The 14121-nt window shown below is 46.3% G+C and overlaps 1 protein-coding gene across 10 annotated transcripts in view; it reads left to right on the forward strand.

Moving 5' to 3' along the window:
• Window positions 1–14121, forward strand: part of IRAG1 (inositol 1,4,5-triphosphate receptor associated 1) — a 122321-nt gene that overhangs the window by 21141 nt on the left and 87059 nt on the right. The gene's annotated exons all lie outside the window — the stretch shown is intronic.

Here is a 14121-nt window from a genome sequence, read left to right on the forward strand (position 1 = left end):
TCTTTCCCCATCGAATTGTCTTGGCATCCGTGTTGAAATCAATTAACTATAAATGTAAGGGCTTATGTATGAACTCTCAAGTCTGTTGCATTGATGTGTATGTCTCTTCTTGTATAGTGTAGAGATCATACTATATTACGATAGTTTTATAGTAAGTTTTGCAAATGGGATGTGTAGATAATTGTTTTCTTTTTTTTAAAGTTTGTTTTGATTATTGTTGCTTCCTTGTGTTTCCATATGAAATTGGAATGAGATGGCATTCCAACAATTTAGGGCTTTAATTTCTTTCAAAAATATTTCATATCTCTCAGAGTAAAAGTTTTGCATTTATTTTAAGTATATTTCTGGGTTTGTTGTTGTTGTTGTTTGTTTGTTGTTGTTTTTAAGACAGAGTCTCACCCTGTCACCCAGGCTGGAGTGCAGTGGTGTGATCTTGGCTCACTGAAACCTCCACCTCCTGGGTTCAAGCGATTCTCATGCCTCAGCCTCCTGAGTAGCTGGGATTACAGGTGTGCGCCACCATGACCTGCTAATTTTTGTATTTTTAGTTTAGATGAGGTTTTGCCATCATGGCCAAGCTGGTCTCAAACTCCTGGCCTCAGGTGATCCATCCACCTCAGCCTCCCAAAGTGCTGGTATTACAGGTGTGAGCTACCACACCCGGCCAGCCGTTGGGTGTATTCCTAAGCATTTATGCTTTTGATGCTATTGTGAATAGAATTGCTTTATTAATTTCATTTTTTGATTGTTTATTGCTAGTGTATAGAAATATAATTGATTATACTATATCAATCATATATCCTGCAGCCTTGCTGAACTTATTTATTAGTCCTAATAGTTTTTTAGTGGATTCCTCAGGATTTTGCATATATAAGATCATATCACCTGCAAATAGAGATAATTTTACCTCTTCAAAGGTAGGATTCTTGGGACCTAGTCTAGAGAATGTTTATTTCATTAGAAACGTTCTGAAGCGAGTTTTGTGGTTGGCCTGGAAAAATACTAAAGCAATTATTCTCCAAAATGTATTGATCCCTATTTCAAAGATTAAATGTTTGAAACAGACTTGAATTTAAATCTGATATGGCTGAGAGATTCTATCAACAGCTATATTAGTTTGTCAGAGCTACTGTATTAAAATATCACAAGCCAGGTGGCTTAAACATTGGCAATTTATTTTCTAACAGTTCTAAGGAAGTCCCAGATCAAGGTATCAGCAGGTCTGGTTTCTTCTGCAGCCTCTCTCCTTGCTTATAGATGGCCACCTTCTCTCTGTGTCCTCATATGGTCTTTCTTCTGTATAGGCACATCCTTAGTGCCTCTACATCCAAATTTCCTCTTCTTATAAGGACACCAGTCAGATTGGATTAGGGTCTATTCTAATGGCCTCATTTAAACTTCATCGCCTCTTTAAAGGCCCTGTCTCCAAATACAGTCACATTATTATGTACTGGGGGTTAGGATTTTGACATAAGAACTAGGAGGAGTATTGGGGGGCACAATGAAGCCCATAACAATAGTCTTCTTGGTTTTCCTTTGAGAGATGTGATTTCTGGTTAGTTGCAACTAGTGAAAACAGAATTTGTTAAATAACCCATTCACCGTGACCACCAAATGACAGTGACCTGCGGCCAGAATTAGAAAGCACTGCCTATTTTCACTAGGCTAAAGGATCCTTGTGCATGGTTTTGCATGACCCTAGAACTCGTTTTAGTTAAGGACTACTCTAAAGCCACGTCAAGGAGGGTGGATGACCAGCCATTAGACTCAGACATGTACATAACACCTAGAATTTGATTTACACTGCTGGCTTTAAAGTACTTCCAGATCCTGTTGTGTAAACAATACGGTGACATAGTTGTATAAGGAGTCCCTCTGTGAAGTGAGCTTTATAAAGTTCTAAAATGCAAAATCTCACTCTAATTTTGTTCTCTGTTGGACTAAGGGTTAGTTTTGGAAGCTCAAGATGTAGCTACTCCTTGCTCTGCAATTCTTGCAAAAGCCAAAAACAAGGTGCTGCTGATCTCAATTGGTTATGTCAGTAGGAACCGAAAAGCAAGATTCCCATCCCTGTGATCCAGACTGAGCAGTCATCCCACCTCAGCTAGTGCAGCTATCTATCTCCCACTTTCCTCTGCTCTCTTTTTCAGCATTTATTTTTAACTCTCTTGGCCTCTGAGTGTTTTTATTGCCATCTGGCCACAAGCCCTTTTAGGAAGCAGGCAGTTATAAATCACCTGCTGGGAAATCAATAAAAGTCAGTTCAATCCACAGTTACACCGATTTGCCCCCAGATAACCAGGATCCTGCAGGCTCAGTATTTTATCCCATGGGGGTGTCTGCAAGGAGGGTGAAGGGTAAGGGGGGGAACTACTTTCTGAAACAGAGGGTGGACTGCTGCTCCCAAAGGCTCAAGGAAGGGATAGACTTTGGCTTTCATCCATGTGCTTTTCATCTGGCCTCGGGGGAGAGCTGAGTGTTTCCACTTCATCCAGCACAGAGTTTTCCACACCATGGCATTTTCTTATCTTCTGAAGATCTACTTCAGGACTAAAGCATCTTCTTTAAGCCCGAAGAAAAGGCAGTAGAAATGAGTCACTGTATTTGCTGGGGAGGACAGGGAATATGCTACTGCAGCATGGAAGAGGGAAGACTCTCTATCAAGCTGCCTGTTGCCAGGCCACTGTTTTCACTCACCATGAGTTGGTTCATCCCTCTGGCTAGAACTCCAGGGAGTCAAGGCTGAAAGTTATTATACAGAAGCTGAAAGCTAGGCCCAGAGAGGCGGGTGACTGGCCCAAGGTCACAGAGTAGTTTCACAACCAGCTCACAAAGAAACGGTCTCACTGCTTGGAAATCCTAGTTCTCTTCTCAAAAGCAGCTTTTGTCAGGAATGCAAATTCATGGGTAGTTGAAACCGAACAAAATATAAATCTCCAGAGAAAAAATACCAATCCATTAGTTCATTTATTAAAAATGGGTCCACCAAATTGCCCCCTCTAAGGACCATGGGGACCATTAGACCATCCATTTGTGCATTCTTGGATAATGGGAATATACTAACCTTTGTAGGAGTTCTTCCTCCCCTCTCTATCAGGGGAAATATTACAGCTGCAAAGCACAGAGTGCTGGGTTTTGGGTGGTGGGAGGCAGTGAGACTAGGATGCTGAAGCCAGGAGGGAGGCAGCCTCAGAGCCAGGTCTGCTGGCACTTACCCATCTTCCCGTCAGGGCTTTCAGGAGATGTGTGCATTTAAACTGGGTTAAAGAATTATTCACTTCAATTTAACATATACCAAGCCCTAATTATATACCAAATGTGAGAGATACAAAGATGAGAAAGACTTAGTTTTAAAGGATGAACAGGAGTCTGCCATGAAGATCCTTGAGTGTCTCTCAGCCAAATGGGGGAGACCAAACTAAAAAACAAATAATTGCAATTATGTTAGAGCAGGGTTGGCTAACTTTTCTGAAAAAAAGGCAGCTAGTAAATATTTTGGCTTTGTAAGTCAGAGTGTCTGCCTCAACTACTCAATTGCCCTCATAGCATGAAAACAGCCATAGACAATATACAAATGAATGGTTGTGCTGTATTTTGGTAAAAATTTATTTACAAAAACCATTAGTTGGTCAGATTTGGCCCAAAGGCCATAGTTTGTTGAACTCTGTGTTAGAGGAATGCCATCATAATATAGGAATAATAATAATAAAAGTTACCATTCTGTTAGTTATTTTGTGCTAGACACTGTATATCTAATTTACATATATTTACATACTTTTCAAATTTGAATATCTTTCGTAATAATTTGTGAGGACATTGAAATTCAAGAGCCAAAGTCTTAGAGCTAGAAAGTGGCAAATAGAAAGTTAAAGTCTATGTTTCCAACTAAACAATTTAAAATGCTAAAAGGAAATGGGGCAGAGGGCTTAATCTGGTGAGAATCATGAGGTGGCTCCTGAAGGATGAGTAGGGTCTTTCATGGAGACAGATGGGGGGATGGCCTTCTAGGCAGAGGGAGTGACACTGAGGTTTGATAGCACGTGAAGTATTCTGGAAAGTGAGCATTAGGTGAGGCTGGGGTGCAGGATACCTTGGTGTTAGTGGCTGGAGAAAAAACAGAGAGGTTTGGCGGTCTCAGAGCAGAAAGTTTTGCATGAGTGCCCAGGAACCTGGACTTCATCTGTGGACCAGGGCTTCTCCAGTTCTGGTCTTTGGATCAGATTCCCCTTTAGGGGCTTTTAGCCATACAGATTCCCGGGCCCTATTGCCAGATATTCTGATTCAGTCGATCTGAGAAGGGCGTAGGAATCTTCATTTTATCAAGCACCTCAGATGCTTCTAGTAAGCAGCCAGACTTGGGAGTCAGCACACAGAAAGCCACTGAAATGTTTGACTTGAGGAAGGCCTGTGACCACAGCTATGTTTTAGAATTCCAGCTGTGTGGAAGATGGATTACTTCATAGGAGAACCACCCTCCACCTACCCCAGGAGTCGATTTTCTGGTTATTGGCTTTTCTTATCTGGACATGTAGAATGAATAGGGCTGCAGGATGGCTAGATTTTTATGAGTAGGGAATTGGGAGGTAACTGAGGCAGTAAGAGGATATCAGGAAAGCATTGAGTAGCTGCTCCCTCCCTCCTGTCCTGGGGCCCCTGCCCACCTTGGGCCTTCCAATGCTGACCTGCAGGCTGAGCAGAGCAGAGCGGCTGCTCCCAACCAGTCCCAACCACAAAGCCTGCCAGCCATACCCCAGCCAGCATTCCAGCCCAGGGCCCTAGAGGGCCTTTGCTTTTCCCAAACTCTGCCAACCCTAGAGGAAGGGCCCTATGTAGGGGATCCAGAAGATCAGAGGAAAAGAGATGAAAGGCAATGAGAACAATGTCCCAGGCCTTTGGGGCTTCTAGGATCCAGGGTGACTCCAAATTAGGTGCTTTAAAACAAAACAAAACAAAACACTTCTGTTCTATAAATGTGTGTTGTCATATTAAAAATATCTACATTCCTCTACATTCTATCATAGCATTAATGAAAAAACCATTTTATAACTAGGAAATACCAACTGTGGGCACAGGAAAGAGGGGTGCCTGGATCAACGTAAGTAGCCTGGGGGCCACCCTGGGAAAATGTTCCCCAGGGTGCAGGAGCTCCACTCAGGCCTTGGTAATGTTGCTAGTGTGATCCAAGAAAACCCTGCCAACACCCAGTGATTTCCCGGTGCCTGTGGTCCTTGTGGAACCTGGGCCAGGAAGGGGGTCTGCTCACCTGCCTGCCCACTCACAGCCCAGAACAGCTCCTGCAAAACTGCTGAGGCATCTCCCGGCAGTCCCTGGCCTTAACCTGCCCTCAGAGCTCTCTTTACTCAGTCTTTTCTAAAAACAAGAAAATGCTTCATGAGAATGACTCAGCTTAACTCCTTGGATAAACTCTATGCTATTTACCAGTTAACTTAAGCAGAGATATTGCACATATAACAAACTGCAGGTTAACAGAGAACATATGTAAAATCTGATTGTTAGGGATGATACCTTCTCCATGATGACAAACTGGTGAAGCCTTAGCCAGAAAAACCTCTTCTGGTCCTGTGTCAGCATTTCATTTTTGGTTGAAGTTGTTGCTGCTGCTGTCGTCTGGCTCTGTATTGACCTAGAAGCCTTCATTATGGTATACCGAGCAGAACCCTGGGCTTGGAGTCAGGCTCCCCTGAGCTCAAACCGTGTTTACATTACTTAGTAATTGTGATGTCTGAAACAAATTACTTTACCTTTCTGAGCTTCAATTTTCTCACCTGTAAGGTGGGAATATCGTACCATGCAGGGCTGTTGTAAGGATTGGATAAGATAAAGGATGTAAAGAGTCAGGTAGAGCACCTGGTACAATAAATGTCAGTTTCTCTCCTGCTAATGCCTTGGAATCACTCCCAGACCATCCCTCCCCTGGGGAGAAATTCTCTATGGTTACTTCCAATCTCATATCATTAGGCAGTCACAGTTGCACGTGCCCATTTAAGCAGTAGGACCTTGAAATACATGTGCCTTCAATCACCAAAGCTTACTTGTTGGGAGAGCCATTCCCAGGCTCTACCCTCCCGGCTTCCCCTCACCCCTGCCATTGCATATCACTGTTTGCCATAGCCTGTTCTCAACTTGGGTCTAAAGACTCAGCTAATGCAGCTGTTTGCATACATCTGGATAACCAAGGGACTGCTCACTTTTACTTTATCACGTGTCTTCTTGCGCACACGCTCATCATCCTGCAGTTCAGCTCAGAGTCTATTGGCAAAAAAAAGACCCTGGCCAAGATCCACAGCTGCTCCCACCCTGCTGCTGGCCTCAGTGGCCAAGGTGTGAGCTTCCTTCCTGTCCTGCATATGGGAGTCCCCACCCTAAACTCTGGTGCTGGGGTTCCAAGCAGAGGGCTGTGAGCCTGTTCACACAGCCAATCATTGTCCAGTTCTTGGGATGTGCTCTTCTGGGGAGGGTTGAGAGTGAGAGCCTATCCAGCTCTGAGCTGAGGAATAGGTAGGTGGAGTGGTCGCCCCCAGGAAGTAATGATGTTTGAAAATCATTTGAAGGTTGAAATTTGACTCAACAAACATATCTTGGTGTGTACCAGTCTATCTTCTAGGCAGGAACAGGGAGGTTGGTCAAACCGAGTCACTCCTCTGGAGCCCTAAGAGTTTAGATGTGTGTACTAGTAAAAAGAAGTGGGGACAGGCATCCTGGAGAGGTGGGAGAAGGTTCTATGTTTGGGCTGGGGTTTCTGGCCAGATGCTGGGCCCACCAATTGTAGCAGGGAATGCAGAAAGAGGAACAGGTTCTGAGGAAAAGGGCATGGTGATATTCTAAGTTAGGGAATAACTTAAGGTAAGCTCATCAACTCTAGATCTGAGTTCCCAGCTTAAACTGTCAGGTAAGCAGCAGAGTAGGGAGGTGAGAGAAGACTTTGGTGCCAAGAAAGACCCCACAGGCAGCATTATAAAGGATAGGCTGTTTGCACCAGTTGGAACTCTTTATTGCAAGTGCCAAAAAAGCTCGTACAAGCCAGCTTAAGAAAAAAGGGGTATTCATCGGTTCTCAAAACAGAAAAGGCTGGGGATATCAGGCATGGCTTGATCAGGATCTGAGAAGATAGCCTCAGGACCTAGTTTCTTTCTGGCTCTTAGCTGTGCTCTGTCTCACATTGATTCCATCCTTAGACAAGTTCTTCATCATCTTAAGAGGGATTCTGTTTTCACCCTCTGGAACTCAAGGTTGCAGTTAAGGATGGCTTTCCCAGGATGCCCAGTAATGTCTTCTTGCATCTCATTGGTTCTTGTCAGCTCACGTGCTCACCCTCCAGCCAATCACTGTGATCAGGGGGATGTGTGGCTGCTTCCAGCCCTGGGATGCCAGGAAGGCCACTAACTTCCTACTGTGTGACTGCTTTCAATAGGCAACGTGGACTTGAACTTATGGGGCAGAAAGCAGGGCTCAGGCTGGCAAGTTAGCCCAGCCTTTACTATAGAGATGGAGAGACTGAGGCCTGAATGGTGAAGGAACTCATTCCTACACAGGCAGTTACCATGGCAGTCTGCTCTTCACTCCCCAGAAGGCCTTGTCCCTGAACCCCTATCTCAATCCTGCTGTAGCTTTCTGTAGCACGCTTTACACCAGACTTTGCCTAGCAGCCCAGCCCAAGGTTATTGGGCCTATTTCCATGGCTTTGGAGAACTGGGATTCCCAGAGTGGAGATGAACAGGAGGCAGGGACCTGAGCTGGGGTGCTCCATCCCAGCAGGGAAGAACACTCTCTCCTGCTGGTCTTAGATGATCACAGTCGCAGCTGCTTCCTATCTACCCCAGGGGATGCCGTGAGAAGGACTTCCAGTTCCTCGGAGAGGGGCTGCGTCTCAGCTGGTGTTGTTCTTGTTGGCTGTGCTGGCTCTGAAAAGAGCTGGGATCTAGAATGATCAAGAGCCCTGCCCTGTCAAAAAACATCTCCTAATACCCTTGTTCTGTCTTTGCTAAGGTTAGAGAAGCATAGGAATAAGCTCTCTCTAAGGAAGATCCAAACATCCCATTTTGGGCAGAGGAGACCCAGTGTTTAATCCTGACTCTGCCTTCCGACTGTGTGACCTAGAGCAAGTCACTTGCTTGTCTAAGGCTCCGTTTCCTCATCTTTAAAATGGAGAAGTAATTCCTTTCTCACAGACCTGAGATGGTTCAAGAGCTAGTGTATCTACATTGTGCTGGGTGTGTAGTAGGCCATGTGAAAAGTGAGGCTTGATTCCCAGAGTCCTTGCTTTCAAAAGAAGAGATCCACCAGGTATTGAGAACTTTCTCTGTACCTGTGTTATGTTCCCAGGACAAAAGAAAGCTCTCTGCCCTCAGCCTTTGCAAATGAGATACAGAAACCACTGCTTGGCAGATTGGGATAGCCACACAGTGCTGTCATAGACCAGAGAGAATATAGCTTCCAGGAGAGGTCAGGGAAGCCTTCCTGGAGGAGGTGGCCTTGGAGGACACACCCCAGAGCCCCAGTGCCCAGCACAGTACCTGACACATAGGAAGCACTCAACAAACTTTTCTAGAATGGGTGAATGATTTAGGCAGGCACCATGGAGGCCATCTTTTCCTTCTGACTTTCCCATACCAGTTCCTACATATATTCCTATATTCCTATATGTATTCCTACAGGTTCCTAATAGACCCTGATGACCTCTTCCTAGAAGAAAACTGGGAAGGGAAGGGGAGATGAAGGAGAAGTAGGAGGAACTGAATGAGAGAGGCACACTGGGAACTGGGTGTTAATTTTCTTTTCTTTTTTTGCTTATTTATTTATTTATTGGGCTGTGGTGTTGCCAAGTCAAGGAAGTTTTATTTTTATTTGGAACAAAGTTTCTAAAGAATCCAAGGCAATAGGGTGCCTCTTCTGGTTCCTGGTGGTCTAGATGGCCCTTGACAGATCTCTGGGCCTGGACAAAACACCAGCTTGCCTTTATCCATCCTTGCCCCCATCCTAAGAAAAGGGCATCTTCAGGTTCAGAGGCCAGGAGATCCAAGGAAGAGGCCTTTGGCTCAGATTCAGTCCACATGTTGGTTTCTGAAAGAACCAAGGCCATCAAGGCCTAGTGCAATCCCATCAAGTGGGTGCAATGCCTCCTGCCTTCTACCTGAAATAAGGTACATTTCCCAGAGGCCTGCTTTATGGGAATGGGCAATCCCAGGTGCTGGATTGCCAGGACCCCTAATACCAGAGTCTGTGCCTTTGCTGGAGCAGGAATCAAGCCATGAGTCCAGGTCTGGGTTTAAAGGCAATGACCACCTTGTAAAGCCTCCTGGCTCTGCTCTGTCAGGAAGGAGATGGTTCCAGAGTACCACGGCAGCAGACACAAGGGTGCTGCCTCATCTGAACACACATAACCAGCTGTTTGAGGAAATGCTTTGGTCAGCATTCCAAGCGGAGCCAGAGGGGCTGGTGGGTGTGCTCTGTCTTCTGTTAGGCTTAGGTTAAAGCTAGAAGAGCCATTGATAAGTTAATCTGAAAACTCACTTTGCAAATTACTCCTGGATGGTAGGACAGAAGCATGAAGGTGTCAGAGAAGGAGGCCCTGCCCTTTTGTGAGGTTTTAGTTGTAGAATACTGTGGAAGAAATTTGCACATCTGTGTGGCAGAGAAGACATGAAACCCAGGTACATCATCAAGAGAAAAACTTGGCCATTAACCTGGGGAAGCTCAATGAGAATGAGGGCAGGCAAGGCCACCCACCTGCTTATATAGCAACCCAGATGATGGCTAAGTTTTGTATTTTTAGTAGAGATGGGGTTTCACCATGTTGGCCAGGCTGGTCTTGAACTCCTGACTTCAAGTGATCCACCCGCCTTGGTCTCCCAAAGTGCTGGGATTACAGGCATGGGCAACTGCCCCCAGCCTATGTAAAACCTTCTTATCTGCTTTTTAGAAATATGGTGTCATTCATTTATTAATTCAATAAACATTTAGTGAATGACTACTCTGTGTTTGACTCTGTACTGGAGGCAGGTCATAAAAATATGAATATTATAAGAATATTCATAAAGCTATGAATAAGGCAGAGTCCCTGCTCTTGAGGTGTTCAAATTCTAGTTGGGTTGAGTTCTGTGCAAAGTACCCTGGGAGGATAGGGCAGTAGGCTGAATACTCCCTGCTCCCCAAGATGTCTACATCCTAACCCAGGAACCTATGAAGATGTTACCTTAAATGGCAAAAGGGCCTTTGCAGATATGATTAAATTGAGAATACTTAGATGGAGATTACCCTGGATTAACTGAGCGGGTTCAATGTAATCATGAGTTCTTATAAGGAGGCAGGATGGTGAAAGTCAGAGGAGAAGGAAATGTGAAGGGGGAAGCAGAGATCAGAGGGGAGAAAACATGCCAGCGACTCTGCTGGCTTTGAGGATGGAGAAAAAAGGGTCACCAGCCAACCAATGTAGGCAGCCTCTAAAGCTGGAAATGGCAGGAAATGGATTCTCCCCTAGAGCCTCCTGAAGAAGCACAGCCCTGCCGATGCTTAGACTTTAGCCTGCTGAGATGGATTTTGAACTTCTGACCTCAAGAATTGTAAGATAATGAATTTGTGCAGTTTTAAGCCACCAAATATGCGGAAATTTGGTACAGACGCAGTAGGAAACTACTACAGGAAGGGAGTAACTTTTCCTGAGGTGAAGAGGAGGAATGGGTTTATGAAGGAGGAGATATGTGAACTGGGTCTTGGAGGACAAGTGGGAACCCATAAGGTATACAAGGAGGACAGAAGGCAGCCCAAGTATAAGGAGGAACATGTATGCAAAGGGTGTAAAAAAGCAGGGCATGTTTGGAGGTTGGCTTTTGGTCCACTGTGGTTGGGGCATAAGGTGTATGAAGGCTGAAAGAGGGGATCAGCTTCGAGAGAGGGGCTAGGAGCTTGACTCAGAACTGCCCCCCACCCATGATAAAAGGGAATCAGTCCTCAAAGAGTTTAGGAAGGGGAAGGATGATCCGATTTGTGTTTCAGACAGACTGCTCTGGTATCATTATGGAGGGTCATTGGAAGGGACCAGGCCAGAGGTAAGGAGAAAAATGAGGCAGTTGCAGTGACTCAGGTCACACAGAGCCATGGGCAGGGGTGCCAGGGATGGGAGGAAGGGCATTTCTGAACTAGGATTGACGGGACTCAGAGTCATCTAATTGAATGTGGAGGGTGACAGAAATGAAGAAGTCACGGTGACTTCTAGGTTTATAGCTTGAGTGCCATTCTCTGGGGCACAGGAGGAGTGGGCTGGGGAGGGAAAGAAACAATGAGGTCTGTCAGGGATGTGTTGAGTGTAAGGGATTTGTGGTCCACTTGGGAAACATTGTCCAAAGACAATTGGCAATGAAATCTCCATAACTATGCTATCTTGGGGTGATATTAAAGTAATCTGTGTTCCTTCTGCACCCTGGTAGGAGCAAGAATCAGGGAGCCTGGGGCTGAGTGGCTCAGTGGTGTGCTGGCAATGTTTCACGGCCAGCTCTCTGGGGGGAAAAGGCCCTCATATGTACGTAGCATTTGCCAATTTCCATGGTATAGGTACTCCCACTATGACCAATGGCAAGCTACTAAACTCAACCTCACTGATCATGGAACTGAGAAGAGATGGGCAGTAGCAAATCATTATGTAGAGTTTCCACCATGCAGAGACAACAGAAATAAATCTTCCTAAGACCATAGATAATAGTAAAATGTAGTAAAATAATTAAAAAGCAGTTATTTTGAGTATTTATCTCCTTTTTGTTTAATGTAAGTTCATGTAATTTATTTTTTAATAATGTCTGTGTTTAACCACCAGTTCACAAAATTCTTGAAAATGACATTAGACTCTTATGAGCTGGAACAAGCAGGCTCCTGTGCACCACTAAAGAGACTCCTTCAAAGTACAAGTTAGAAGGGCCCAGAAATCCACCTACTTCTCAGGCTTAGTGACTCTCTAAAGTCACCTATGTGGGGAGGCAGAGCCAAGCCTAGGGCTTAGGAGACAGTTCCTGATCCTCCTGTCTCCCTGGAGACCCCTCGGTGCCCTGCCCTTTATGGGATCTCACAGACCCGGAATGCCGTGTGGTCCTTGACCCCAGGATGATGACTCATGTCACTCTTGAGTGAGTGACTCAGGGAAGAGGCTGCTGAGCAGCCTGGAACAAACAGAACTGGGCAAGATTTATATCTGCTAGGCGCTAAATGGGAGGCTCAGATACTTTGCTGCTATTCTTGGTGCCTTTGAACTGCCTCCGATTGAGCAATTGTACATATTTTGAAGAAGAAAAAATTTTTTCAAGTGGACCTAGTTTTAAAAAAAGAATTCCTGAAGTGAACAAGCTGGAAAGGAAACCTGGGGAGATGTTTAGGCTTATTTCCTGTCATTGGTCTGAGCAGGTGCTGGCTCCTTCCCAGGGCACCCCCAGCCAACAAAGCCTATATGAGATCCACAGGAGCAGAGAGCAGGGCAGGAGAAAATCGGGCCCTAAGAAGGTTTCCCACAGAGGTGCAAACCCCAGGAGTGTCGGGGTGCTCGGGGCCAGCCTCCCGAAACATGACTTTGTTTAGGGGACACAGTCTTGGGGGAAGTTACTTCCACTTCCTCATCCTCCCTTTTCTGTTGCCACTGAGGCTTTCTCCCTGCATCTCCGCCCTTCACCATTCCTGCTCCTGCACAATTCCCTTCAATCTAGATCCACTTTCAGGAGAGAATCCTGGGGCTTCCACCACACACTGGGGGGTGGCTGTACCCTCTTCAGTCACTCACTTACCCACTTGTTCAGCACAGCACAAATACCTACTTGGCCAGACACTGTGGCTGGCCCTCTTCCAGGAGGGATTCCACTCTAGGCCTCATGTGTCACCTGTGGAATGAAAACCTCTGTTTTTGGGGAGTCATGATGAGTACAGGGATAATGGAAAGAACTGGGGCTTTGAAACCAGACCAACCTGGGACTGAGCACAGCCCAGACCTGGGACTAAGCACAGCACAGATCTGGGGCAAGCACAGCACAGACCTGGGACTGAGCACAGCACAGACCTTGGGCAGCCACAGCACAGACCTGGGACTGAGCACAGCACAGACCTGGGACTAAGCACAGCACAGACATGGGGTGAGCACAGCACAGACATGGGGTAACCACAGCACAGACCTGGGACTGAGCATAGCACAGACCTGGGACTGAGCACAGCACAGACCTGGGACTGAGCACAGCACAGACCTGGGACTAAGCACAGCACAGACATGGGGTGAGCACAGCACAGACATGGGACTGACCACAGCACAGACCTGGGACTGAGCACAGCACAGACATGGGGCAAGCCCAGCACAGACCTGGGACTGTCCACAGCAAAGACCAGGACTGAATCTCTTTTACTTGCGGGAGACAAATCTGGGAGCTCTGAGCCACCTAGGATTGAATACCAGAGTCTCTCTGAGCCTTGGCTTGGTTTTGTTGATGGTGTGCATGCTTAGAGAACTCAGCTGCCCTGTTTGGAGAATGGCGAGGGCACTGAGTGGACTCTATGTACCAGCACCTTGCATGTATTTCTTGATTTAATCGTTACAACAATACTAAAATGTGGGTGCTCTTACCTCCATATTCAAATGAGGAAACTGAGGCCAGGGGAGATTTATCCAGCAAGGGAGAGGCAGGGAAAGGATTAGAACGGAATCTGCCAAGCAACAAAGCCCCGTGAGCAGGCCAAGGTTGGGAAGCAGGATGGGGCTTTCCCAAGGCAGGCTTCCCATCCAGCTCACTTGCGGAGGTGCGGAACCCAGCTCTGCAGTTGGCCAGACCCAGGGGACCCCCAGAGGCACCTCTCAGCACTTTCAGCAGATCTGCAGGGAGCATCCTCTCTCCCGCGAGAGTGACCATGAGAGCAAGAACAATGACGAGTCACTGCCGAAGGACGCCTGCTTTCACAGCACAGACACAATGGCTTACCCTTTACTATGAGCAAAACTGTCAAAATGAAAAGTCAGAAAGCTGCCACATGCAGCCGGGCTCGGAGCGTGGGGGCTCTGGGGCCTTCTCTGACTCTGCCCCTCACTCATAGGTGTGGCCTTGGTCACGTGTCTGCCCCTCTCTAGGCCTCGGTTCCCCATTG

The sequence above is a fragment of the Pongo abelii genome, chromosome 9, assembly GCF_028885655.2.
Source record: "Pongo abelii isolate AG06213 chromosome 9, NHGRI_mPonAbe1-v2.0_pri, whole genome shotgun sequence".
Classification (NCBI taxonomy): domain Eukaryota; kingdom Metazoa; phylum Chordata; class Mammalia; order Primates; family Hominidae; genus Pongo; species Pongo abelii.